Source organism: Palaemon carinicauda, chromosome 45 (genome assembly GCF_036898095.1).
Source record: "Palaemon carinicauda isolate YSFRI2023 chromosome 45, ASM3689809v2, whole genome shotgun sequence".
NCBI classification, from domain to species: domain Eukaryota; kingdom Metazoa; phylum Arthropoda; class Malacostraca; order Decapoda; family Palaemonidae; genus Palaemon; species Palaemon carinicauda.
In genome coordinates, this window is record NC_090769.1 from 7,832,030 (window position 1) to 7,859,671 (window position 27,642).

At 42.5% G+C, this 27,642-nt stretch overlaps 1 long non-coding RNA gene across 1 annotated transcript; it reads right to left on the reverse strand.

The window, feature by feature from the left end:
• Positions 1 to 4,778: 4,778 nt before the first annotated feature.
• On the reverse strand, positions 4,779 to 26,853 carry LOC137634773 (uncharacterized). The gene is made up of 2 exons (XR_011042569.1): positions 26,768 to 26,853; positions 4,779 to 4,875 (listed from the first exon to the last, which is right to left on the reverse strand). It is a non-coding gene; the product is annotated as an uncharacterized lncRNA (long non-coding RNA).
• Between the last annotated feature and the right edge of the window lie 789 nt (positions 26,854 to 27,642).

A 27,642-nucleotide genomic window follows, 5' to 3' on the forward strand; every position in this document is an offset into this window, starting at 1 on the left:
AAGCTTTAATTACATATTTAGGTATACTTTTGTACCTAAAATTTAAATGTTAGCTTCAAAATTGAATAAAATTTCAAGGCTTTTGAGGAATGTTAACTATTGGAAATAAGTACGGCCATTATTGTTATGACTTCAGTCAGGAAAAACCTGCTTGACGGACATCTGGGTTGAGTGGACTATGATTCAAAATGAAATACAAGACAGTTCGGCCATCTTGACTTTGAATATACTGTATAAAACATTGGTACTACTGCTCTCATCACCCAGTAAGGGGTGAACAAACTGTATGTGGGCGTTTTATAACAGTCCAAAGGAGCAAGTGACTAGTTAGGAGAGAGGACTACTTCATGAGCCATTTGGCCCACTTTTCGTGGGGAATACAGCATTTGCTGGTACTAGAAGGGGCAGGGGGCCGTTTAGAGAGAACACTCTGTCATATGGGGCTTAATATGGGGAGAATACTTTAATATGTCACTAATCTTTTATTTTTTTTCATATTTCCATCCCACATTTTTTCTTTCATTTCAGATTTTCTTGTCTACCAGGAGAAATTAAAAAGTGAATTACGTCATGCTTTTTATTTTTCAGAATTCTTAAGTCATTACAGTACATTAAAGCCAACAAATCAATATTTCAAGATTAAATTTGAAACATTTTTATCAACAAAAATACTATGAGATACAAGACCAAGGGTCCTGAATGATAATTTATAGCAAAAAGGTGACATACCTATGCTGATGGAATAACTACATATATTGAATAAGTAAAGGTATAAGGCCCAGCATTTGGACAGCCAGTGGATAGTAGTTTGGGTATTACAGACTGCTTTAGTCATATTCTAGGTTCATAGTCAGGGAGCTGGAAATTATTCATTTATAATATTAAATACAAGATATCTGGATAGGTAATTAGGATCAACTTCATCAATAAGAGATACGATAAATTTTGAGTTAACAATCGTGGGGTTTAGCAGTGTTATTTATCACACCCCCCCCCCCCCTTAATAAATGGTTAAGCTATAGATTTTGCTCATTTTCAACATTGAAACAGATGGGCAAGACCAGTCATGTGATTGAGCTTATCAATGAAAAAAGTTGTGCTCGGTAAACTATTCATTTGTCCCACAGACATTTAAAGAGTCAATCGTTGACTTAAATACCATAGTATTAACATTACTAACAATGAGTGTGTACAAACAAAATTAGGGTCTTTTAGAAATAGTCTGCTGAACAAAGGTTGTTCAGAGAATCAATCTCATATATGACGATTCTTACATTTCTATCGTAGTTTTGAGAAATTAACTTTAGGCTTTTTTTCTTTTGGGGGGTATTAGAAGTAACCTTCCCTTGCTAAACCCCAGGATTGCTCAACTTTAAATGTTCCATTTCCATTCTGAGGGAAGAAGTTGAATCTGATTAGCTATTCAAGTATTTTGTACAGTACTTAATATCATGAATGAACCCTTTCCAGCTCCCTAATTATAATGAACCTAGAATATGACTAAAGTAGTCCGTAATGCCCATACTACTAACCACTGACATCCAAATGCTTGGCCATCTACCTTTACTTACTCAATATATAAAGTTATGCCACTAGCATTGATGTCACTTTTTGCCATAAATTGTCATTCAGGATCCCTGCTGTTGTTTCTTCAAGGATTTTCGTCCACACAATTTTCACTTATGTAATTGTCATTATTCAGCAGCACATATTTACAAAATATGTGAAATAATCATTACAACCAATGTACATTTTTTATATATACAAGCATATCATGTCTAAGTTTTAATGATTAATATTTGCATCTAATAAAATCATTAATGACAAAAGCGTATTTCATTGCATGAAAAAAAATCAACTAGTTTTAAGCATTTGATATATGTATACATATACGTGTTCCGTATACACCATATTTTAGATTTTCAAAGCATGCAACCTACATTTCTATTACAAATGAAACTCCTAACATCAACAATACCCTCTAAATCTGTAAAAACTGCATCGTTTTAAAAGTACTAACCTTTGAAATATTAAAATGCTATTTTAAAACTACTAACCTTTGAAATATTAAAATGCTATTTTAAAACTACTAACCTTTGAAATATCAAAATGCTATGTTGAGAGGAATCGCAGGCATTCACCAAATTTTCAAGAATACCATAACTTTTCTTCTGCTTGAGCTTTCCTTTAGGCAATTATTCCTCCCATTATCCTAAATAACTGAGGACTACCTGATTATTTTTTTCTACGAATTAGTACCTTAGGTGGAATTCTTATCCCTTCAAGTTTACCCTACGTATCAAGAACCAACATTCTCTTTCCAAATATTAATCTTAACCCTTTTATTAAGTATAACTACTACTTCAAGTCTTTCAGGAATAATTTTGAAGTTCTTCATTAAAACTACTCTTACAACATCTACTTTAAGAAATATTCCGTGAATGTTAATTCAAAACTACTTTCCTGATGGTTTCCTTCTCTAAGTTTACCACCAAAACTGAATTTCTATTCCTTACATAAAACCTTTTAATGTAAATTTAATTAGTAAAATGCTCCAAAATACATCTGTAACTATATAGGCTATATTCTAGAGTAGGAGGCAGTTAATTGCATCTTTTGTATAAAGAATATGCAAAGCTTAAAACCAGTTGACAAGATAATTTAGCATTTTAATAACAATTTTGTCATTCTAATAATTTAAAACAAATTCAGGTTAACTAGATTAAAGAAAAATAAATAGGACCTTATACTGCAAACAAGCACTAGAAATGTTATGCGTAACCAAAATATTAAAGTAGTGATATTTTGAAAAAAAAAAAAAAAAAAAAATTAACAAAAATTACTAAAACATGTTTGATATGGTGTTGAGATCAAGCTTACAGAGACCTTGGGAAAAATGGTTACAAAACAATGTAACAATACTATGAACCAGGAATATTCTTTTTATTGTGGACATACCTTAATTCCAATGGAAAAAGAGAGAGAGAGAGAGAGAGAGAGAGAGAGAGAGAGAGAGAGAGAGAGAGAGAGAGAGAGAGAGAGAGAGAGAGAGAGAGAGAGAGAGAGAATTAAATTAGCCTTCCAATGCTTAGTAATACTATTAAGACATTAAAATACAGGGATTCCATTCACAAATATTCAAAATTATTCTATTCATAACTTCCCTTGCTAACCATTACACAAGATAAATGGATTAGTTACTCACAAAAAAAATTCAATCTATATAGTAAATAAAGAGCCAATTCTTCCTAAAGCATACTTGGTTACCCCTTCATTTAAATGAAATATAAGGAAAATAATTCTAGTACTAGCGCTTTATATGGAATTTTCAGTTAAGCAGAATATGTCATTATTAGAAGTAGTAAGGAAATAACAAGCCACGATTATCAATTAGTATTTTTTTTACTTCCCTAGTATAAAATTATATTTATACAGGTGTTGATTGCTAGAATATAAGATGCTATCCACGCCCACCCAACCCCATTGAGAAAATAACTAGCTAAAAAGCACTGGCAAGATGTGGCTAATTAGAAAGCCATTTTATTTTGTTCAACAGCTATTATTGTCAGCATATGTGCTAATACCTCTTAAGAGAACATAGGCCTTGTTTAAAAGAGAATTCAAAGACAGTCTCCAAGAGATGAAATGGTATACATAAACAATATTGAAATGATACTTCTAGTTAAAATAATTGGCTTTAGGATATATATCCACATGCAAAGAATGTACTTTAATATACAGATTCTAAATTGAATTTGAATCACTTGCCAAAAAAGGTGATTATTATAAATTTTCCTTCAGTCACTCATATAGATAACTTGTTTGCAGTACAGTACTTTTCACAATTCTACACATTGTATGATCAAGAAGTATGTTAACAGGTTCAGAGGAAATTGAGATTTGATTTAACAACTAATTAATGAAAATTAAAAACATGATCCGCAAATTTCTAAGAAAAAATTCCTTCCTCATTTTCATTTATTGGTCTTGGTGTTTGATGCTTAATGTCTTAATTTTTCAAAATAATTTATAATACAAATAAAACTACTCCATTTAACATTACCTATATAAAATTCCTCCTAGTTATTTTAATAATATAAATTCAATATCATGGGGTACTTTCGTATTCGCCAACTAGCTTCCAGGCAACTACAAGAATGTTTGTGGTTATTTAATATCAAATAATAATTAGGAAATGGCAATCTTAATTTTAATTATAAAGTTAAAAATAGCTAACAAATGTTGATCTGGACATTATTATTTGATTAAATCTTGGGTGTTTAGAATTTACAAGAAAAAAATAGTATCACATAGATGCAGAGAATTAAAAACTAACTAAAATTAGCTTTACATGCATTGACTTTGTAAAGATTAAGAGCGAATAATGTAATTGCTACTAGACTGAGTAAAAGTTAATAGCTTCCAGATGTAAACACACTTTGATAAACTTTATATAACCTGGTAATATTGCTGATGTAAATATTTATACTACTTATTTACTGTTACGTAACCTTTTTCATTTTCAATTAGTGAATGCTAATGAACCTATGAGATATAAATAGTGACCATTATAACACACAACCCCCTAAAATCTCAATAACTCTGGGCAATTGAACATTTAAAGATATTTGTAGTACTGCAATGGTATTTTTCATACGGGTAATTTAATACTCCAGAGAAGTTGATGATAGACTGGCGGCTTCAGTTGAGACGATTCGCCGGTGCTCCTCTTGAAATTAGGAAACATTCTTGATTTGTTTTTTTCTATAGTAAATCCCTGATTATTTGCTGTTGATCTTCATCTTGATGTAAATAGGAATCATCATACTTGGTGTAGGTTCTTTCCCTATATTGAGCAGGCTATAAATTTTCTGTCTGAAAAATAAATAAAAGCTGTTAATTATACATATATAACAGTCTTATTCAAATATTTTACTATGCACTTCAATATCAGGATTATACTTTCTGTAAAATAATCTGCATGGTAAACTATAATATAAAATATTCTAATGTATCAAATATAAAATAGTATAAGAGTAAAAAAAAAAAATTTCCAATATTACAAATCAAAGTATATTTGGTAATGTGGAAAAGCCTTACCTCCCTCAAACCTATCAAGGATATACTTCACTGCAATTACCGAATGCCCAGCCTCTGGTAATCCACTAACATGACAAATTCAAAGATAATTTGTATTTTTCCCAAATATACTAACCTTAGCTATTTATTAGGGGTTATACTTTCGGCGGAGCTGAAATGACAAGCCATTAAAATTTAGCGAGGGTTAACTACCCACATCACTAGTTGGCGGGGGGGGGGGGAGCTTGCTACCACTCCCGTTCACAAACCCGTGATTTAGTCACTTTGCTTGGGGGTAGGACTTCAAGGGGGATAACGCTGGCGGGCAATTTTGTATAAATAGCTAAGGTTTGTATAGTTAGGAAAAATACAAATTACCTACGAAATTCTCATTTGTTCCGTAACTGGAATACAAACCACGCTATTTATTAGGGGTGACTCGCCAAATAGGAAGGGTGGACGTCCCTGCCAAATCTGGCTTTTTGGCTTTACCCGGGGGCTCCTTATCTGAGTATGTTAGTACTCAAAAATAAGGAATCCCTGTCCTCGCTAAAACCTTGCTATGCAAGGTCCTCGGCCTACGCAAGCTTTGTGTTGAGACATGCAGAAGTGTGACTGTCTAGGTAAAGTTATTCAGAGTCTATTGTAGGAAAAACCTGATGTAACCGAGACTTACCCAATACCACCTAGCCAGGCTATGGGGGATGCAACAGTATTAGCTTAATACTAGGTACACAAGGGAGCATGGATTACCTGCAGTGGTTTGAGGTCACCTTATGCAGAGAACCCAGGATGCTGCTTCCCGCACGAGAGGGTAGGATGAAGAAAAGAATAAGAGCCAGCCAAATCTTTTCATTCACGCAGACTAAAACCGGGTAACAGAGACCTCAATTTTCTGCTACTTGTCCAATAAGGAGCTTGAGGTATACAACTAGCTGTTGTGCAGCCACCACCAGACCGATGGAGATTATATTGAGTTCCTGTGGGTCACATCTTGGAGGAGAAATGTTGTGAAAGTCACTGGAGCATTCACATCTTTCTTGTAAAACCTGTGTCACATAGTCTGTTAAGAAGGACCAGGGGCATAAGCTATGCCCCTGACATCGTGAGTCGTCATGTCGAGATGATGTTTTGGTGATCCTCCTCTAGTCTCTCCCAGAGCTGATGACAAGAGAAGGAACCCGGGTGGGCTGTTGCAGTTTTCTTAAGGTAAAGTCTCATACCATACCCTGGGTACAGTAACAGATGATCTGGATAGTCTATTACTAAATGGAGACTTGTTTAGGATCCCTCACCTCTGGAGACTGTGTCTGGCAACATACTCAGGGATGAAACTGAACATTGCCTTTCGCCCTTCTCATTAATGGGCAATGTCGAAAGAGACCATGAAGTTCCTTGACTTGTATGGTTGCTGTCAGTGTGTGTAGGAACATTGTCTTCTTTAAATCAGGTGAAAATTTGTTGCCTTGCCTGGTGAAGTGGAACATCAGGTCTATTTAGAGATCGGAGAATTTGAACCATGTCCCGAGAGGAAGGTCTCAATTCCGACAGGAGAAAGGCAAGTTGTAAATCCGTATGAGTTAGGAAAGGTCTATCGATGAGAGGATGTCCTTCCTTTCAGTTTGAAGGTGAAGGGTCAAGGTTGAGTGATCATCTTTACCTGTTGAAACTAAATAGGGGTTCTTTTCCGCTTGTATATACTCGAGGATTCCGCTATTGCTGGAATAGATGTATCGAGTGGAGAGAAAGACTTTCACATGACACCAACCACACAAGAGGTTATACTGCCTGGTAGACTGATGCTGAGGAATTCCTCAGATATCAAGGCAACCTTTTTGCAAAAGAGGTACTGGGTAGTCTCCAGGTGTACAATCATAGCAAAGCTATAGCTTGTGGTAGGTGTCGAAGTGGGTTGTCTGTGATGTGGATTGGGTTCCCTTAGGGGGACTATCAGGAGCTGCAAAAGGTTTGGAAACCGTTCTGCGTAATGCCATAGCGGAGCTAGGAGAGTCCTTGAAAGGCTGACCGATTTTCTAGCCTTCTTGAGTGCCCTTCTCCTGACAAAACAGGGACGAGACGTATATGTCATTGTTGTACCCACCGTTGTTGCCAAAGAGCCTTGGGGTCTAGGGCTGGGGAGCAACGGCAGCCTGAGGTTCAGGAGCGTTGCGAACAGATCCCTAGTTGGAGGACCCCGTAAAGTCGGGACTTTGTAGGCTACAAGGCCATACAAAGACCATTCGGTATACATTATCTGAGATGCTGTGCACAGATTGTCGACAAGCACGTTCTTCTAGTCTGGAATGAAGCGGGCTGATAGTGGTACCGAACGGACTTTGGCCCATCCTAGTGTTTATACTGTTAGATGGGAAGAGGCTACGAACAAGTTCCTTCTTGCTTACCGACGTGAGATTCTATGTGGTGTATGGTGTTGTCGTCCATCACATCACTGAGTGGCCTGTTAGGATCCAATGAGGCTGCTGAAGGACCGGAAAGTTGGCTTTCATCTCTCAAGAGATTTAAGTGAAGGTATTTTCGGACTCTGTCCAGAGTTGAGGTCGTGTGGTGCAGCACTATGGTCCCTCCTCTCTTTTTTTGATGCATTTTAAGCACAGCATCAAGTCAGGGGTGGGCAAAGATGAGAAGGTTATATCACCCTGTAGATTCTCGACTGACACCCATCCCTTGAGGTTCGTCCAAATTTCTGGTACCATGGGGGTCAGAATGTCTATGGGATCGAGGACCGGATTCCAGTCAGACTCAAGTCACTGGGATGGGAGTTGTTCTCGTTTTTGAGAAGGTTTTGTGGAGATTGGTGTCTAGAATCATTCCCAGATACACCAGTCTTCTGGGAGGGAAGTAGGGAAGACTTCCGCAGGCTTACCTTGATCACTGGATCTTGGTAAAGAGCCTTCAGAAGTTCCGGTGCTAATGCAAGGTTGCCACCGAGTCTGCTAAGGTCAGTCAGGCGTCCCGAAACAGAGGAGACAGAAGCTGATCCTGTAGGACCAGGATGGGTGTAGTAGAAAGACCGAAGCACAGTGCCCTGAACTGGTGTTTCTTGTTTGTCTAGACTGAATCTTCCAACCTTCCTAGATGGATGGTTTGGGCCTGGAAGTATGTGTCCTTTAGGTCCAGTGTGCAAATGAAGACCTGAGGCCTTAGCCCTTGTTCGAACTCCAACATGGTGTGGACATCGACACAAAGAGACAGCTCCTTGCGGATCCTTTTGCATGGAAGATTGTTGATGCTGGAGTAAAGGATCAGATGCGATACCCAGAGTAAGAATTCTTCCCTGAGAAAGAATTCCTTTGCCTAAAAGAAGGAAGGCAACGCTTAGCCTTATCATGCGGAGCTGAAATGATAAGCCATGAAAATTTAGCGAGGGTTAACTACCCACATCGCTAGTTAATGAGGGGGGGGAGGGTAGTTTGCTACCACTCCCGTTCACAAACTCGTGATTTAGTCACTTTGCTTGGAGGTGGGACTTGAAGGGGGATAGGGCTAGCGGGCAAGTTTGTATAAATAGCTAAAGTTTGTATAGTTAGGAAAAATACAAATCATCTACGAATTTCTCATTTGTTCCGTAACTGGAATACAAACCACGCTATTTATTAGGGGTGACTCACCCATTAGGAAGGGTGGACATCCGTGCCAATCTGGCTTTTGGCTGTACCCGGGGGCTCCTTATCTGAGTATGTTAGTACTCAAAAATAAGGAGTCCCTGCCCTCGCTAAAACCTTGCCATGCAAGGTCCTCGGCCTACGCAAGCTTTGTGTTGAGACATGCAGAAGTGTGACTGTCTAGGTAAAGTTATTCTGAGTCTATTGTAGGAAAAACCTGATGTAACCAAGGCTTTCCCAATACCACCTCGCCAGGCTATGGGGATGCAACAGTATTAGCTTAATACTAGGTACACAAGGGAGCATGGATTACCTGCAGTGGTTTGAGGGCAGCTTATGTAGAGAACCTAGTATGCTGCTTTCCCCACGAGAGGGTAGGATGAAGAAAAGAATAAGAGCCAGTCACATCATTTCATTCACGCAAACTAAAACCGGGTAACAGTGCCCTCAACCTTCTGCTACTTGTCCAATAAGGAGCTTGAGGTATACAACTACCTGTAGCTGCTGTGCAGCCACCACCAGCCGATAGAGATTGTATTGAGTTCCTGTGGGTCACGTCTTGCAGGAGAAAGGTTGTGAAAGTCACCCGGAGCATTCACATCCTTTCTTGTAAAACCTGCGTCACATAGTCTGCTAAGAAGGACCAGGAGCATAGCTATGCCCGACATCGTGAGTCGTCATGTCGAGATGATGTTTTGGTGATCCTCCTCTAGTCTCTCCCATTGCTGATGACAAGAGAATGAACCCGGGTGGGCTGTTGAAGTTTTCTTAAGGTAAAGTCTCATAGCTTACCCTGGGTACAGTAACAGATGATCTGGATAGTCCATTACCGAATGGAGACTTGTTTAGGATCCGTCACCTCTGGAGACTGTGTCTGGCGACATACTCAGGGATGAAACTGAACATTGCTTTCGCCCTTCTCATTAATGGCAATGTCGAAAGAGACCATGAAGTTCCTTGACTCGTATGGATGCTGACAGTGTGTGTAGGAACATTGTCTTCTTTAAATCAGATGAAAATTTGTTGCCTGGTGAAGTGAAACATAGGGAGGTCTATTTAGAGATCGGAGAATTTGAACCATGTCCCGAGAGAAAGGTATCAATTCCGACTGGAGAAAGGCAAGTTTTAAGTCCGCATGCGTTAGGAAAGGTCTATCGATGAGAGGATGTCCCTTCCTTTCAGTTTGAAGGTGAAGGATCAAGGTTGAGTGATCATCTTTACCTGTTGAAACTAAATAGGGGTTCTTTTCCGCTTGTATATACTTGAGGATTCCGCTATTGCTGGAATAGAGGTATCGAATGGAGAGAGAGACTTTCACATGACACCAACCACACAAGAGGTTATACTGCCTGGTAGACTGATGCTGTGGAATTCCTCAGATATCTAGACAACCTTTTTGCAAAAGAGGTACTGGGTAGTCTCCAGGTGTACAATCATAGCAAAGCTATAGCTTGTGGTAGGTGTCGAAGTGGGTTGTCTGTGATGTGGATTGGGTTCTCTTGGGGACACTATCAGGAGCTGCAAAAGGTTTGGAAACCATTCTGCGTAATGCCATAGCAGAGCTAGGAGAGTCCTTGAGAGGCTGACCGATTTTCTAGCCTTCTTGAGTGCACTTCTCCAAACAAAACAGGGACGAGACGTAAACGTCATTATTGTACCCACCGTTGTTGCCAAAGAGCCTTGGGGTCTAGGGCTGGGGAGCAACGGCAGCCTGAGGTTCAGGAGCGTTGCGAACAGATCCCTAGTTGGAGGACCCCGTAAAGTCGGGACTTTGTCGGCTACAAGGCCATACAAAGACCATTCGGTATACCTTATCTGAGATGCTGTGCACAGATTGTCGACGAGCACGTTCTTCTAGTCTGGAATGAAGCGGGCTGATAGTGGTAACGAACGGACTTTGGCCCATCTTAGTGTTTATACTGTTAGATGGGAAGAGGCTACAAACAAGTTCCTTCTTGCTTGCCGACGTGAGATTCTATGTGGTGTATGGTGTTGTCGTCCATCACATCACTGAGTGGCCTGTTAGGATCCAATGAGGCTGCTGAAGGACCGGAAAGTTGGTTTTCATCTCTCAAGAGATTTAAGTGAAGGTATTTTCGGACTCTGTCCAGAGAGATGAGGTCGTGTGGTGCAGCACTATGGTTCCTCCTCTCTTCTTTTGGTGCATTTTAAGCACAGCATCAAGTCAGAAGGGTGGGCAAAGATGAGGAGGTTATACCGCTCAGTAGATTCTCGACTGACACCCATCCCTTGAGGTTCGTCCAAACTTCTGGTACCATGGGGGTCAGAATGTCTGCGGGATCAAGGACCTGATTCCAGTCAGACTCAAGTCACTGGGATGGGAGTTGTTCTCGTTTTTGAGAAGGTTTTCTGGAGATTGGTGTCTAGAATCATTCCCAGATACACCAGTCTTCTGGGAGGGAAGTAGGGAAGACTTCCGCAGGTTTACCTTGATCACTTGATCTTGGTGAAGAGCCTTCAGAAGTTCCGGTGCTAATGCAAGGTTGCCACCGAGTCTGCTAGGGTCAGTCAGGCGTCCCGAAACAGAGGAGACAGAAGCTGATCCTGTGGGACCAGGATGGGTGTAGTAAAAAGACCGAAGCACGGTGCCCTGAACTAGTGTTTCTTGTTTGTCTAGACTGAATCTTCCAACCTTCCTAGATGGATGGTTTGGGCCTGGAAGTATGTGTCCTTTAGGTCCAGTGTGCAAATGAAAACCTGAGGCCTTAGCCCTTGTTCGAACTCCAACATGGTGTGGACATCGACACAAAGAGACAGCTCCTTGCGGATCCTTTTGCATGGAAGATTGTTGATGCTGGAGTCATTTGTGTTGTAAAGGATCAGACGCGATACCCAGAGTAAGAATTCTTCCCTGAGAAAGAATTCCTTTGCCTAAAAGAAGGAAGGCAATGCTTAGCCTTATCATGCGGAGCTGAAATGACAAGCCATTAAAATTAGCGAGGTTTAACTACCCACATCGCTAGTTAACGAGGGGGGGGAGGGTAGTTTGCTACCACTCCCGTTCACAAACTCGTGATTTAGTCACTTTGCTTGGAGGTGGGACTTGAAGGGGGATAGGGCTGGCGGGCAAGTTTGTATAAATAACTAAGCTTTGTATAGTTAGGAAAAATACAAATCATCTATGAATTTGTTATTTGTTCCGTAACTGGAATACAAACCACGCTATCTATTAGGGGTGACTCACCCATTAGGAAGGGTGGAGGTCCCTGTCAATCTGGCTTTTGGCTTTACCCGGGGGCTCCTTATCCAAGTATGTTAGTACTCAAAAATAAGGAGTCCCTGCCCTCGCTAAAACCTTGCTATGCAAGGTCCTCGGCCTACGCAAGCTGTGTGTTGAGACATGCAGAAGTGTGACTGTCTAGGTACAGTTATTCTGAGTCTATTGTTGGAAAAACATGATGTAACCAAGACTTACCCAATACCACCTCGCCAGGCTATGGGGATGCAACAGTATTAGCTTAATACTAGGTACACAAGGGAGCATGGATTACCTGCAGTGTTTTGGGGCAGCTTATGTAGAGAACCCAGTATGCTGCTTTCCCCACAGGAGGGTAGGATGAAGAAAAGAATAAGTGCCAGTCAAATCATTTTATTCACGCAAACTAAAACCGGGTAACAGTGCCCTCAACCTTCTGCTACTTGTCCAAAAAGGAGCTTGAAGTATACAACTAGCTGTTGTGCAGTCACCATCGGACCGATAGAGATCGTATTAGAGTTCCTGTGGGTCACGTCTTGCAGGAGAAGTGTTGTGAAAGTCACCCGGAGCATTCACCTCCTTTCTTGTAAAACCTGCGTCACATAGTCTGCTAAGAAGGACCAGGGGCATAGCTATGCCCGACTTCGTGAGTCGTCATGTCGAGATGATGTTTTGGTGATCCTCCTCTAGTCTCTCCCAGTGCTGATGACAAGAGAAGGAACCCGGGTGGGCTGTTGCAGTTTTCTTAAGGTAAAGTCTCATACCATACCCTGGGTACAGTAACAGATGATCTGGATAGTCTATTACTAAATGGAGACTTGTTTAGGATCCCTCACCTCTGGAGACTGTGTCTGGCGACATACTCAGGGATGAAACTGAACATTGCCTTTCGCCAGTCTCATTAATAGGCAACGTCGAAAGAGAGACCATGAAGTTCCTTGACTCGTATGGTTGCTGTCAGTGTGTGTAGAAACATTGTCTTCTTTAAATCAGGTGAAAATTGGTTGCCTGGTGAAGTGAAACATAGGGAGGTCTATTTAGAGATCGGAGAATTTGAACCATGTTCTGAGAGGAAGTTATCAATTCCAACTGGAGAAAGGAAAGTTGTAAGTCCATATGAGTTAGGAAAGGTCTATCGATGAGAGGATGTCCCTTCCTTTCAGTTTGAAGGTGAAGGGTCAAGGTTGAGTGATCATCTTTACCTGTTGAAACTAATTAGGGGTTCTTTTCCGTTTGTATATACTTGAGGATTCCGCTATTGCTGGAATAGAGGTATCGAGTGGAGAGAAGAGACTTTCACATGACACCAACCACACAAGAGGTTATACTGCCTGGTAGACTGATGCTGAGGAATTCCTCAGATATCAAGGCAACCTTTTCGCAAAAGAGGTACTGGGTAGTCTCCAGGCGTACAATCATAGCAAAGCTATAGCTTGTGGTAGGTGTCGAAGTGGGTTGTCTGTGATGTGGATTGGGTTCTCTTGGGGACTCTATCAGGAGCTGCAAAAGGTTTGGAAACCATTCTGCGTAATGCCATAGCAGAGCTAGGAGAGTCCTTGAGAGGCTGACCGATGTTCTAACTTTCTTGAGTGCACTTCTCCAGATAAAACAGAGACGAGACGTAAACGTCATTGTTGTACCCACCGTTGTTGCCAAAGAGCCTTGGGGTCTAGGGCTGGGGAGCAACGGCAGCCTGAGGTTCAGGAGCGTTGCGAACAGATCCCTAGTTGGAGGACCCCGTAAAGTCAGGACTTTGTCGGCTACAAGGCCATACAAAGACCATTCGGTATACCTTATCTGAGATGCTGTGCACAGATTGTCGACGAGCACGTTCTTCTAGTCTGGAATGAAGCAGGCTGATAGTGGTACCGAACTGACTTTGGCCCATCTTAGTGTTTATACTGTTAGATGGGAAGAGGCTACGTGCAAGTTCCTTCTTGCTTGCCGATGTGAGCTTCTATGTGGTGTATGGTGTTGTCGTCCATCACATCACTGAGTGGTCTGTTAGGAACCGATGAGGCTGCTGAAGGACCGGAAAGTTGGCCTTCATCTCTTAAAGAGAGTTAAGTGAAGGTATTTTCGGACTCTGTCCAGAGGGTTGAGGTTGTGTGGTGCAGCACTATGGTTCCTCCTTTCTTCTTTTGATGGGGTGGGGAAGGATGAGAAGGTTATACAGCTCAGTAGATTCTCGACTGACACCTATCCCTTGAGGTTCGTCCAAATCACGAGTTATTCAGGCCTCCTCTTATTATCAGAGTTGATGATAGTACGTTTAATGTTATACACGTTTTATTGATGTGGTTACTGTTAATATAGCTAACACTATTAGTAGGAACGTTGGTGTATGAGTCATTAATTGGGTTCGATTTATACCGACACCCTTAGCTCCGCCTTGAGTTATGTTTAGCTCCGCCTTGAGTTATACGCCTCTATAATGGATACTCATTGGGTGAGAACTGGTCAGATATTTGGAGTGCAACGGTGAAATCCGGCACTCAGACTCCGGCTGAGACCTTTTTGCACACGAACCTTTGTCATGTTTGATCTCGATTACACCTTTCCGGCCCCTTTTTTCATCGAATCTCCGGCTTCGCTGGAGATAACTCAAACATTCATTGAGGTTAATGTTATCGTACCGGTGACGGTCACGATCTCACGGGGACTAGCCTTTGCTACCGGATCTCCCATACAAACAGAGATCAAGCAGACGTCCAGAACCGGAGTTAACAATGTGATACCGATGAGGGTTTCACAGTTTCATTATTACGGTCCCTTTTTCATCGAATATCCGGCTTCACTGGAGATAACACAGACATTCAGTTTTAGAGAATGTTATCGTACCGGTGAGGATCACGTTTTCACGTTGCCGGACCTTTGTCACTGGTTCTCCGGTACAAACTGAGATCAATCAGACGATCAGAATCAGGGTATGAACCCTTTTTCATGAATAATCACAATATCGTCATTACGATTCTTTTTCATCGAATCTACGGCTTAACCGGATATCGTACAGGCGGTCAGCATTGAGGTTAATATTAGATTTCCTCTGGTTCACGTTGTCACTATGACGGACCTTTGTTTGTACCGGGGATGGTTACCGGAGATCCGGTACAGTCGGAGATCACTCAGACCACGGGTGGCCAATCTTTTGTTTTACCTGTAAAGGGAAGGATTTAAAAAAAAAAAAAAAAAGAAAAAAAAAAAAAAAAAAAAAAAAATATTTATGAACGTAACTATGCCTATATTTATGCATGTATTTAATTCTAACTATGTATAAATATGGATAAATATCCATACAACATCGTGTTCAAATAGAATTAAATTAATTATGCCTATATTTATGCATATTCAATCCTAACTGTCTAAATATGGCTAAATATCCATACAACATAGTGTTCAAATAGAAATACATTAATTATGCCTATATTTATGCATAGTCAATTCTAACTATGTCTAGATATGGATAAATATCCATACAACATAGTGTTCATATAGAAATAAATTTCCACCCAGTGGCGAATGCGCCAACAGTGTCACATTTCATGAATACAAGTGTCGCACTATACCCCAGAAGATAATACATTAAATAACTTGTCTTTAAAATTGCTTTTTAAGAGTAATACAGCTGATCCCAGCCTGTGAATAGGATCGCTAACCAAAGTTCAAGGAACATCCAGACTTATGTCCCCTTTGTGTTACAGAAGGTTCGCCTGCATGGTTCCCATCAGGATGATGATGATTCTCTCTGGCCTGCAAGAGAGGCTCTCCACCCTTGGGTATCGAAGTTGGGAAGGAATGCTCCATCTAGAGGTCCCTATCTCCTCGGAGTGTCCTCTCTAAGGTTGGACAACGACCCCATGGACGGGCAGGTATGTGGGGATGAGTTTTGAGCCTTCAGCTTTGCAATTACCTACGTCACCGACCTAGGACCATTAAAGGATCCTAATGTTCATGTTACCCTGCATAAACTGTGACGGCTAAAAGCAACACATTCTAAGGAAATCCAAGGGGCTATGACGAGCTCTAAGGTATGGGGGTGAGTCAGTGCCGTTCAGGAACTCGGATATAGGTGGTACCATAAATCTGGAGGGCATAGACGTCCTCCCTCTGGGGGACCTAGATTTTACTTCCAGGTACTAGAATTCCCATTCAACGGATTCGTTCGATTGAAAGAGATTGCCTTGGTTAGCTTAGACAAGGTACCGAAGGTAACGGTATTATTTCCTAAAGGGCAGGCCCGATCTGTCTGGACCAGGATGTTGTCAGCCTGGGGGGTACGATAATTCCAGGCTCTGCCCTTCCAGTTCGACCTACACGTTTGTTGGTCTGATCGGGTCAGTTGTGGGAAGTACGTTCTGTCTGAGACCTCTATCAGACAGGAATCGATAGTCGGTTTCCCACTCGTCATCACAGCCTTCCTCTGGTTCGACGGTTTTGTATCTGACCCCCCATCATCAGGTGGTCTACCTCACTGATTCCCCAGGTACTCAGCCCAACTCCGTTGGGATGTTTTGCCTGCATGCAGCCCTAGATCCGAACCCTCAGGCTCCTTTCATGGACACCAGAGAGGAAGCTACAGGAGTAGAAGACAGTCCCGACATCAAGGCGGACCTAGGAAAAAGGGGGCTCGGAGAAGGGAAGGACCTAGATTCACTACCTCACAACGCGGTGGTCCCGGTAGAGGGAAGACTTTACCACTTTCGTGTCCATTGGACTCGGTCTGTGGGATCATAGCATAGTCTCTAACGGTTTGAGATGAAAATGGCCTCAAGGTCCTCCTCCTCCGCCAGTGACCTTCTCCCAGAAAGACACTCCCGTCCTGAAAGAGTACACCACAGGGTTACTCAAGAAAAAGCAATCAAACGACTATCTCTTAGGTACGGACCTTACTTCCCCGTGGGACCGTCACCACCTCTGTCGATCTTACCGACCGATATTAGATTGCGCCTATAGCTCGAAACTTCTCTTCTTATCTGGGTTTCCACCTAAGCAGGAAAGCCTTTGTGTTCAAGACATGCCCTTCGGCCTCAACATTGATCCCAGGATATTCACGAAACTGGGAGAGGCAGTGTTAGAACAACTCAGGAACCAAGAGATACAGATCATTGCTTATCTGGCCGGTTGGCTCATTTGGGCCCGGCCGGCCATAGAAGGCAACAGAGCTACGAAGGAATTACTTCGATCGATCGACAACCTGTGATTTCGGGTCAATCTCCATAAGTCTCGCCTGCGACCATCAGGCCACTTAGAATGGTTAGCCATTCAGTGGGACCTTTCGAAGCACACGTTGTCTCTCCCTTCCAAAAGTAAGAGGAATAGGTTCCAAGATCAAGAATTTCTCAAGCACAAACAGGTGTCCAAAGAGCCTAGAAAGTATCCTCGGCCTTTCCCAATTCACTTCAGTAACAGATCTCCTAATAAAAGCCAAACTCAAGACATCAATCGATTTTGGAGAAAGAGAACTACAGTACCTATAAGAAGACAAGGTCTCGAAGATCCCCTCTGTCGGGAAAATGAGACTACGCCCATGGTCCGAACCGAAGAACCTCTCCAAAGCGGTTCCTCTACAATTCCCACCTCCACAAGTGACATTCCATTCAGCCGTGTCTCTAAGTGGATGGGGGGATTTCTCCGAACATCAGATGTTTCAGGTTCTTGGTCACTAGCCATGAAACAGTCCCATATCAATGTTCTCGAAGCCATGGCAGTGTTCTTGACCCTGAAGAGAGAGACTCCTCCGAGGTCGACACACATCAGAGTAGTGTCAGACAGCACAGACGAGGTACACTACGGAAACAGGGGAGGATCCAAGTCACCCAACCTGAATCAGATCCTGGTCACTTTCTTCGCCTGGGCAACAGAAAAGAACTGGTTCCTGTCAGCACCTCACCTAGCGGGAGGCCAGGATGTGAGAACGGGCTCACTATCCAGGACGAGTTCCCTGGAGTCAGAATTTCTCTCCGGTGGATACTCAGGTTCGTTCCAGGCATCCAGGTAGATCTATTCACATCTCAGATCAATCACAAACTTCCTTGTTATGTGACCCCAATCCTGGACCCTCGGGCTCATGCCATGGACGCATTACCCCGGGATTGGAACCATTAGAGGAAGATTTCCCTATCTCTCCCAGTGAATCTTCTAAAAACTTTAACACCGACTGCGCTCCTTCCGGGGCGCAGTGGCTTTAGAACCACCTCACTGCCCAAGAACAGTTGGTTTCCTCTCCTCCTCGAGTGGAAACTCCGTCCCATCCGGATCCCGTTCCTCAAACTGACCCGAGTATTCCAAACTCACTGTGTCAGATTACTCAAGGATGTCCAAAACCCTAACTTGTGGACTACAGGAAGTTGGCAGCTCGTAGAGACTCGAACATTGAACCGGAAAACGATTTCTTCATCGAATCAGACAAAAGGGTCTCGACAATTCGCCAATATGATTCGGCCGTTAACCCCCAAAATAGGTGGTCCCCTTGGAAAGTTATTCCTCTTCTCCAAGATACTTTTCTATTTCCGGTCACCACTCTCAGGGCCTTTTTAGCCACGACTGCTACCCGATCGTCTGGCCCCTTGTTTATCAGAGAACAAGGAGGTACCATTCCCATACGTGGTATTAGGCTATAGATCCTATACTTCGTTTAACAAGCCAATCCGGGATCATTTCCCCCAGAAGATGGACTTTGATGACCTTATAAAGTTCACGGGTTGGGAATCTCCTATGGTCTTCAAACGCCACTATCTAATGAACTTACAGGCTCTTAAATACCCAACAGTGGCAGCTGGGAGCCGTATCTCTCCCCAGTGATCTTTTGTTCTTCCTTTCATCCATCTCTTTTCTTCTCCCTCCTACCCGCCACTCGCACCACGACGCCGCTTCCTTGGTGGTTCGTTAGCCCTAAGTTTATTACATATTAGGTTATGTTTGTAACTATTATTGATTACCGTTGTTACAGGGTTGGGATATTCTTAGCCATGTCAGTTTTGTAGCATGTTTCCTCTGATACTCGGAGGCTTCCCTGTTATCATGTTTGTTTACCTTAATTATTTATGATTTTCTTTACATGGTGTTGTTTCTCTCCCCTCATTAAATTAGTTATTGTTGGGCTTGGAAGGCATTCTCTGGTACATTTTCACCCGGCGCCACAGATCGACCCAGAAAAGGGATTTTGACGAAGGAAAAATCTATTTCTGGGGAGAGACCTGTGGCGCCCGGTGAAACCCTTCCCCCTTTATTTTACACGATCCCACCCTTTCCTTTCCAAGCCGTCATGACCATTACAGAAGGATGTTGTTCAGATGGCGCTCGCGTCGTGGCGTGGGTGGTGCGGCGTTGGGGGTGTGTCTAGGGCCGTTGTATCGGCCCATCCCTTTGACGAAGGAATTAACTAAATGGAAGACAACCTGTGAATAGTGGATTTCACGCGCCTTTGCTTTATACACGACACCTAAAAGGTGCTCGCGCGAGGGTTGTAACCTCAGCATTCCATGCTTTTATCTTTCTCTGGTATAATTGGAAGGTTTTATCAGAAAAGACATATACAAGAAGGACTTTTCACCGGGCGCCACAGGTCTCTCCCCAGAAATAGATTTTTCCTTCGTCAAAATCCCTTTTCTGGTACCATGGGAGTCAGAATGTCTGCGGGATCGAGTTCCTAATTCCAATCAGACTCTAAGGCACTCTGGGATGGGAGTTGTTCTCATTTTTGAGAAGGTTTTTTGGAGATTGGTGTCTAGAATCCTTCCCAGATACACCAGTCTTCTGGGAGGGAAGTAGGGAAGACTTCCGCAGGTTTACCTTGATCACTGAATCTTGGTGAAAAGACTTCAGAAGTTGCGGTGCTAATGCAAGGTTGTCACTGAGTCTGCTAAGGTCAGTCAGTTGTCCCGAAACAGAGGAGACAGAAGCTGATCCTGTGGGACCAGGATGGGTGTAGTAGAAAGACCGAAGCACAGTGCCCTGAACTGGTGTTTCTTGTTTGTCTAGACTGAATCTTCCAACCTTCCTAGATGGATGGTTTGGGCCTGGAAGTATGTGTCCTTTAGGTCCAGTGTGCAAATGAAGACCTGAGGCCTTAGCCCTTGTTCGAACTCCAACATGGTGTGGACATCGACCCAGCTCCTTGCGGCTCCTTTTGCATTGAAGATTGTTGATGCTGGAGTCATTCGAGTCATAAAGGATCAGACGCGATACCCAGAGTAAGAATTCTTCCCTGAGAGAGAATTCCTTTAACTAAAAGAAGGAAGGCAATGCTTAGCCTTACCATGCGCCCTGATGGGATTGATGCTATTCTTTAGAATAGAATCAATCTGGCGAATGTTAATCAATGGTTAATGGTTGGGTATCGTGGTTACTGTGTAGTTGGAGAGTGCTCGCAAGTAGTTCCCTGTCGACAAGCCGTTGATGAGGGTTGTTGAACGTTTGCCGATCACTTTAGTGTGAAGGTTAACGGCCAGTAGCGAGAAGTATGTTGTATACCTTCTGATCTAGGGAACTACGGGCCGAGGTTGACTAGTAAGTCTGAGTTACGAACTGCTGGCGAATTGCCGATGATCGGTGAATCGGCGGTCAGGGAGCCGATGGTAAGCTAGAGATCAGCAAGCTGCCTATTGTCCTTCTTTGTTGGTCAGATATCAGCAAGCTGAAGATGGGTTTTAAGAGATCAGCAAGCCGAGTTCAATGATCGAAGAAAGATGAGCTGCCCATCGGTGATCTAGTGATCAGCAAGCTGATGACTGGTTATTAACTAGCAATCGGTGATTAGAAACGCTGGCAATTGGAGATCGTTAGTCATTGGAGGGACTAGAGGTCAAAGATCAGCGTTGAGCTAGCAATTGGCGATCTGGTAATCGGCTACCTAGCAATCAGGAAATCCTGAACAAGCCATCAGCAAACAGTGATCTAGAGATCAGACTGTTGATGCTCTCCTGTTTGCTGACGGTGGTCCGTCAAGGAAAAAAAACTTCATTAGAGACAGGGACCTAGGATTCCCCGTTTCGATTCCCCTTGTAAGATGGAATCTTCGGGATCTTGAATCCTTCTGTGAAGCCTCTTTCCTCTTTTCCCAGCGGCCATGTTATGCGTTTGCTGGGAGGAATAGGGCAATTGTGACCTGTCCAAAAAGTTTTATTCCTTCTTTCTGCCTATTGCGCAAGTGTGCAGGAGAGTACTGGAGCGATGGCACACAGGATGATGCTGATGCTCAGTTTTTGCTGAAGCGCAGTTTCCAGTGAATGCGCAGAAGAGCACTGGAGAGCAGGCAAGCGCTGGTGCGCAGTAAGGCACTGTGTAGTTTTGTGCAGTCTCCCTAGAATGTGCCGAAGCATGTGACTGGTTGCGCAAGGGCAGGTGCATTGGCGTGCATACGCCCACGGAAGACCATTGACGCGCGCAAAGAAGACTGTCGGCGCGTGCACGCGGAAGACCACAGGCACGCGCGTGGGAGACCATTGGCACCTGAGCGCGGAAGACTGTTGGCGCGCGTGCACGGAAGACTGCGGGCGCGGAGAAGACCATTGGCGCGCACGCGGAAGACCATCGGAGCATGCACGGGAGACCATAGACGCCCGCACGGGGAAGACTACCCGCTGGCGCGCGCGGGGAAAACTATCGGCGCGTGCGCTAGGTTGGCAGGTCAGCTTACAGGACGATCAGGAACTGGGATGTGCCCTTTGGAAGAGCGAACATCCACCAATGGCAACCGTGAAAGGTCCATAGCAGAGTCCAGGACCGAAGTCTAAGGACTAAGCTGCAGCGCAAGGCTGCGCTGGTAGGTCTGCTGGTAGGATAATCAGGAACTGATGATGCCCATGAGGGCCAGTGGACCAGCAAGCTGACCTTAGCCAAGTGATCCTCCGAAGAGGTGTCTCTATGAATGGCCTCTCTTGCGAACGAGAGAGGTGAACACTTCATAGGAGAGACTTGCCTAAGACTGTGCTCCACCCCTGAAGGAAGAGAGACTCAGCAAGGGGGGGATAGTCGTCGAGGCGAAGACAGCAATCGGATCTGTGCTTGATGATGCCCATAGTGCCGGTGGGTCATCAAGCTGACCTTCAACAGTAGCGATCCTCCGAAGAGGAGTCTCTGAGTGGCCTCTCTCGCCAACGAGAGGTGATCACTTCGTAGAAGAGACTTGGTAACGCCCATTAGGGCCAGAGGATCAACAAGCTGACCATCAACAGTAGCGATCCTTCGAAGAGGAGTCTCTATGAGTGGCCTCTCAAGCGAACGCGAGAGGTGAACACTTTGTAGACTAGACATGACGCCTATGATGATGCCCATTATGGCCGGTGGATCAGCAAGCTGACCTCCAACAGTAGCGATCCTCTGAAGTCTCTCTATGAGTGGCCTCTCTTGCGAACGAGAGAGGTGAACACTTCGTAGAAGAGATTTGATGACGCCCATTAGGGCCGGTGGATTAGCAAGCTAACATTCAACAGTAGCGATTCTCTGAAGAGGAGTCTCTATGAGTGGCCTCTCTCGCGAACGAGAGAAAAGAACACTCTGTAAAAGAGACTTGCCTAAGACTGTGCTCCGCCCCTCAAGGAAGAGAGACTCAGCAAGGGGGGGGGGGGGGGGGGAGAGAAGTCTGGGCGAAGGCAGCAACAGCAGTCGGAGATGTTGAATTTTTTAAGATGTGGAAAGTTCTCCCTCGGAAGGGAGAAACAACCTCACACCTGGGGAGTGAACTTTCCCTTGGAAGGGAAAGTTGTCCAACCCTGGAGGCGAACCTCCTGGTTAGTGTTCTAAGATGGTCTGAAGTGCTGGTCATATTGTTACGGGCGTACTTCTAGGAGAAGAGATGACGCCCAAGATGACGTCCTCTGAGGGATGGCAGTGACAGCAGATTCCCCAGGTATGAACAGAACAGCTCTGCTTTGTCGGCACTCTTTGTCGAAAAAAGAAAAAACTGCATAGTTAACTGGGAAAAAAAAATCAATTATTTAACAGAAAACTCCCTACGGAGGAACTCCGAAGAGGAACCCTGAGGGGAAAATCATAAAATAAGTATTGCGCCCTTACTTCCCCAGTCGATATATACGGGAAAAGGGGGAAGTGGAGTAACTGTAATAAAAAAAACAGTTACAATTATTTAAATCAGCTAAGAATATTCACTAATAGTGAGAACCACTATCCCAATCTGCTGCCATGACAAATACCTTACCACTGCATACACTTAGATCATTCAGTGGTTTCTTTACTAAGGGAAGGCTACTGCATCACACAATGCACGCTTGCAATAATGTATTTACAAAGAGAGAAAAGTTACAAATCTAAAGCAATTTGCATTTCCTCTACACAACTGAATTCTGAATTCCCAAGTCACGCCACCTGAAAGATTTTGGAACCCTTACAGGATTTCCCGGGATTTCTATGGTAATCTTACAAGAGAGAAATTAGTAGGAAAATGTTAAAGCTTCCCAAAAATTTATCTCTTTCCTCACGGCGGAGACTCGGGCTCTCAAAAGAATTTATTTCTATAATCACTCTAAAATGTAAACGCATTTGTTTCCATACACACTCTAAAATGTAAACGCTGGATAGCATATGCAAACATACAATTAATTATCGTAAGCAAACGGGTTTCACCATAATAAAACATAACTGAGCTTTTAAGTTCGAGTGATGCCCATACACATGCGATAAATAGAAAACTTATTCTAGATTCCTAATTGCTTTATGCAAGTTAGGGGCCTGGTACAGTCACTATTTCAAAGAGCATTCAAGGAAGAGCAAGCACCTAAGAGACCCAAACGACCACCTTGGATATTATGTGATGTTCTACAATCATTCAAGTGAATGATGAATGTGCATAGCATGACAGAATCATTAGCCCACACAGTAAGAAAAAAGCAGACAGCTCTATGATCCAGCTTACTGAGTTTGGATCGTGCTATGATCCTAATCTCTTTGCGAGACTGGATTGCTCAACATTGAGATAGCTTGTTTTAACTTTCATAACAAAATCTCCAATGAAAGGATAGTATTCACCCTTGGGTTGCAATCTGGTCTCATTGCAAGCCTGGGTCGGTAGGAACAGTGTGTGTGCTTGATCCAAGCAATACTCTCAGAAAGAATTTCATTCTTGGAGTAGCAATCAAGATTAGCTGTGAACCTGACTCGTGTCACAACCCCAATTTGCATACGAGCCCAGGTCAAGAGGCATTAAGAGATTCCTTGTTTCAAGCAAACCTTTCATCAAGTGAAATACTAGCTTTCACCTTTCGCGATGCAATCCTGGCTATCTAGAGCCTGCATAGTGCCGTGAGGAAGTGGAAGATTGCTAGTAAAAGTGCAACTCCCAGATGAAGGAAGATTTTCACTCTTACACCATGATCCAGGGTCTCTGAGCGCTTGTATTGCCTACGAGCCTGGGTTGCCAAGCTTATTCTAAGCAAACCTCTCGGGTGTAAGGTTAATTTTCACCTTTGGCACCTCAATCCAAACTCTGAGAGTTTCAAGCAAAACTCTTAAGTGAAAAGTAACTTTCACCTTTGGCAACACAATCTAGGCTTGCTAGAACTAGAATTGCATTGCGAAGAGTTATATCTCTTGCATTAGGCAAAACTCTAAGGTAAATGGTACCTTTAACCTTTGACGCCACGACCCAGTCTCACTAGAGCTTGAATCACGTTGCAAGGAGTTGACATATTGCTTGCATTAAGTAAAACTCTCCACATGAATGGAAGCTTTCATCTTGGAGGTTATGATCCTCCAAGCCTTTGATGCATCGTAAGCTTGGCTTGCAAGGGGCGAGGTGTTGAGAGATCCCTTGCTTTAAGCAAAACTCTCAAAGGGAAAACTTTCAAATTTGGGACCTCGATCTAGGCATGCTAGAGCTTGAATCGCGTCACGAGGAGGTAAGATCTCAGGTGAACAGCTAACTTTCACCTAAGAAGCCATCAGCTACTCCAAAGAGCTGGAGTGCGCTCATGGCGGAAATGTGAAAACAATTCTAAGCTGCCTGGATAGATAGATGTGGCTAGTAAGACTGCAACTCCCACTAGCGACTGCATCTGCCAAAAACCCAGAGGGGTTGGCAGGCTCAGAGGAAGAAAAAGGCAAGCACATCTCTCAAGTGAGAGACTAACTGCCACTAGTGTGTCTGTGGGTGCTGAGAGCGAGCTTTAAAAGCATACCTCTCAAATCACTAAAACAGATTTGATCACTGACCAAGTTAGGCGATCAGTCGTACAGTAACCGCTTCCAATAAGCGAGGCTGAAAACTTTGAATTAACAGCACTCACTAAGACAAGTTGCTAGCGTTTGTCAGCCAACAGATTGGCAAACACAATTGGAACAGAACTCCTCTCCAGAGGTTTTCAAACCCTAAGACTTCTGAGAAGTCCACCTCCAAAGCGGGAAGTTAAGCCCCTGGCTGACAGTTGTTCGCTTTTTACCCACCTATGTGTTATTGGAGTCCTGATGCTAATCAAGTATCCAACTCAAGGATAAAATTCCTGAGGTGCAAGCATCAACGGATTAATCCCAAGAGTAAAAGTTTCATTTCCCATAGCCAGTACATGTGGAGGGAGACGTTTGTTGCAAACCACATATAAGATGAAAGTGAAGAAGGTATGAGTGAACAGGGGGTGGTGCTTCTCACTACCACTGGTAACAACCAGAAAAGTTGTTGACACCTCGTTAAAAGTTCTATAATCGTACGCCAGGTGGCGCTAAAATCTATATCCATAGTAAAGATACAGCAGTTTGTATTTGTGAAAGAACAAATAAATTTTTGTCACACAAGTACTCTCTACAAACATATCAGGGTAGTTCTATACAACAGCTCCGACAGCAAGTTTTCAAATTTAAGTACTTTCACTAAAACGAGGGAAGTCCAAAGTTTCGTTTGGTATATAAATCTATACGGCACTAGGTTTTGAAGTGGTTTAAATATCAAAATTAAATCAAATTTGACCCATCTGAAAAAATCTAAATCCCCACGACTTTGGAAAGACGCTGCTAACCCTTACCATCCAACCTAAGTAAGTACATAAAGGGTTTTAGGCTGCCTTATATTTAATATGGCTGTTTAAGGGGGGGGGGGGTTTGCAGGGGGACGAAGCACCCTGCTAGGTAAGGATAGGGATACTAGGTTAGGTTAGGTTGTTAGATGATTTGTTTAGGTTAGCTGGTGGCCTTGTTTATTGGTAATTCTACACGTGACATTATTCGTACGTTAGAACAGATTCTTTAATTCATTCCCCACCCAAAACCCGTTTCCCACTGGGGGTCCCCAACGCTTGGAAAGGTTAACAAAATGGGTAAAAATACTGTTCCTCCTCCACAAAAAAAAAAAAAAAGTCAGCTTTAAATAAAGCACTTGGAATTCATCATAAAAAAAAAAAAATAGAAATTATTAGTGGTGGAGCTATAGTATAGATTTACCGTGTTGTTAGCCATAAATTAAAATATATATTAACCTTCTCCTCTGCGCTTACTAAGTGGAAAGTAGCCTCTAAACAAATCCAGTGCAGTAGTTAAATCCCTCGATTGTTTTCCATTATAGGTATCTTACAATTAATTGAGATTTGTCAATACTTATGCGTCCTAGCAGTCATATTTCATTATATTCGAAATAAAAATATTTCACATCGAAGTTAAAACGCATATTCTGATACCGAGACCTACCGTTTGTTTCAAAGTTATATAGCCTATTAAACTAAAATTCATTATACAGTAATACCGGATTTAGATATACGATGTAAGGTCACTGGTAAAATGTTCTGGCAGCTTGGCTTATGACAGAAGACTCGAAACAGTGGAAGTTTACCAACATTTCAAACTGCACATATATTCATTTTTATTTGGAAATAACTTTAAAAATACTTTGTAAAGTATCGTTACCAACCTTTGGAAAAATGGGTAACGTTTAATTACCCAAAACGGCGATTCGGCGAATAACAGCAGAAGCTTTCCTTTTATGGTCTTCTTCTAACTACAACCAGCAGTGAGATGTCAATCTTGTTGGCGGAACAATATTTTTGGCAGAAATATTGGAACGTTGATTTTTTTCTATTTTTCTAAGTCATTATTTAATCGTATCTCTCTTTTGAATACTATGATATAAAGATAGAACAAAAGTTACAATAAATGCATATCCAATTCCGCTGGTTTTGTGATAAGACAGGAAATACCAAGAACTACTTGTCTGACTTTTTTCAGTTTTTTTATGAACACAAACAACTTCATGGAATTATGGACACCCCTATAATGAATGCACAGATTCATATTATTATTATTATTATTACTATCCAAGCTACAACCCTAGTTGGAAAAGCAAGATGCTATAAGCCCAGGGGCTCCAACAGGGAAAAATAGCCCAGTGAGGAAAGGAAATAAGGAAATAAATAAATGAAGAGAACAAATTAACAATAAATCATTCTAAAATAAGAAACAACGTCAAAACAGACATGTCATATAATGCCCTCATACACACGCATACACGCATAGTTATGTATGAGTGCTTCAAATATATATACACATATATTTCTGCACGCATATACGTTAATTATATATATATATATATATATATATATATATATATATATATATATATATATATATATATATATATGTGTGTGTGTGTGTGTGTGTGTGTGTGTGTGTGTGTGTGTGTGTGTGTGTGATAATCCAGTTTTTCACGATATGATTGTGTTTCGCTGTTCACATTCTATAGCAATTGTAACATCCATTTAATTGTATTATTTTATAATATGGTATCTT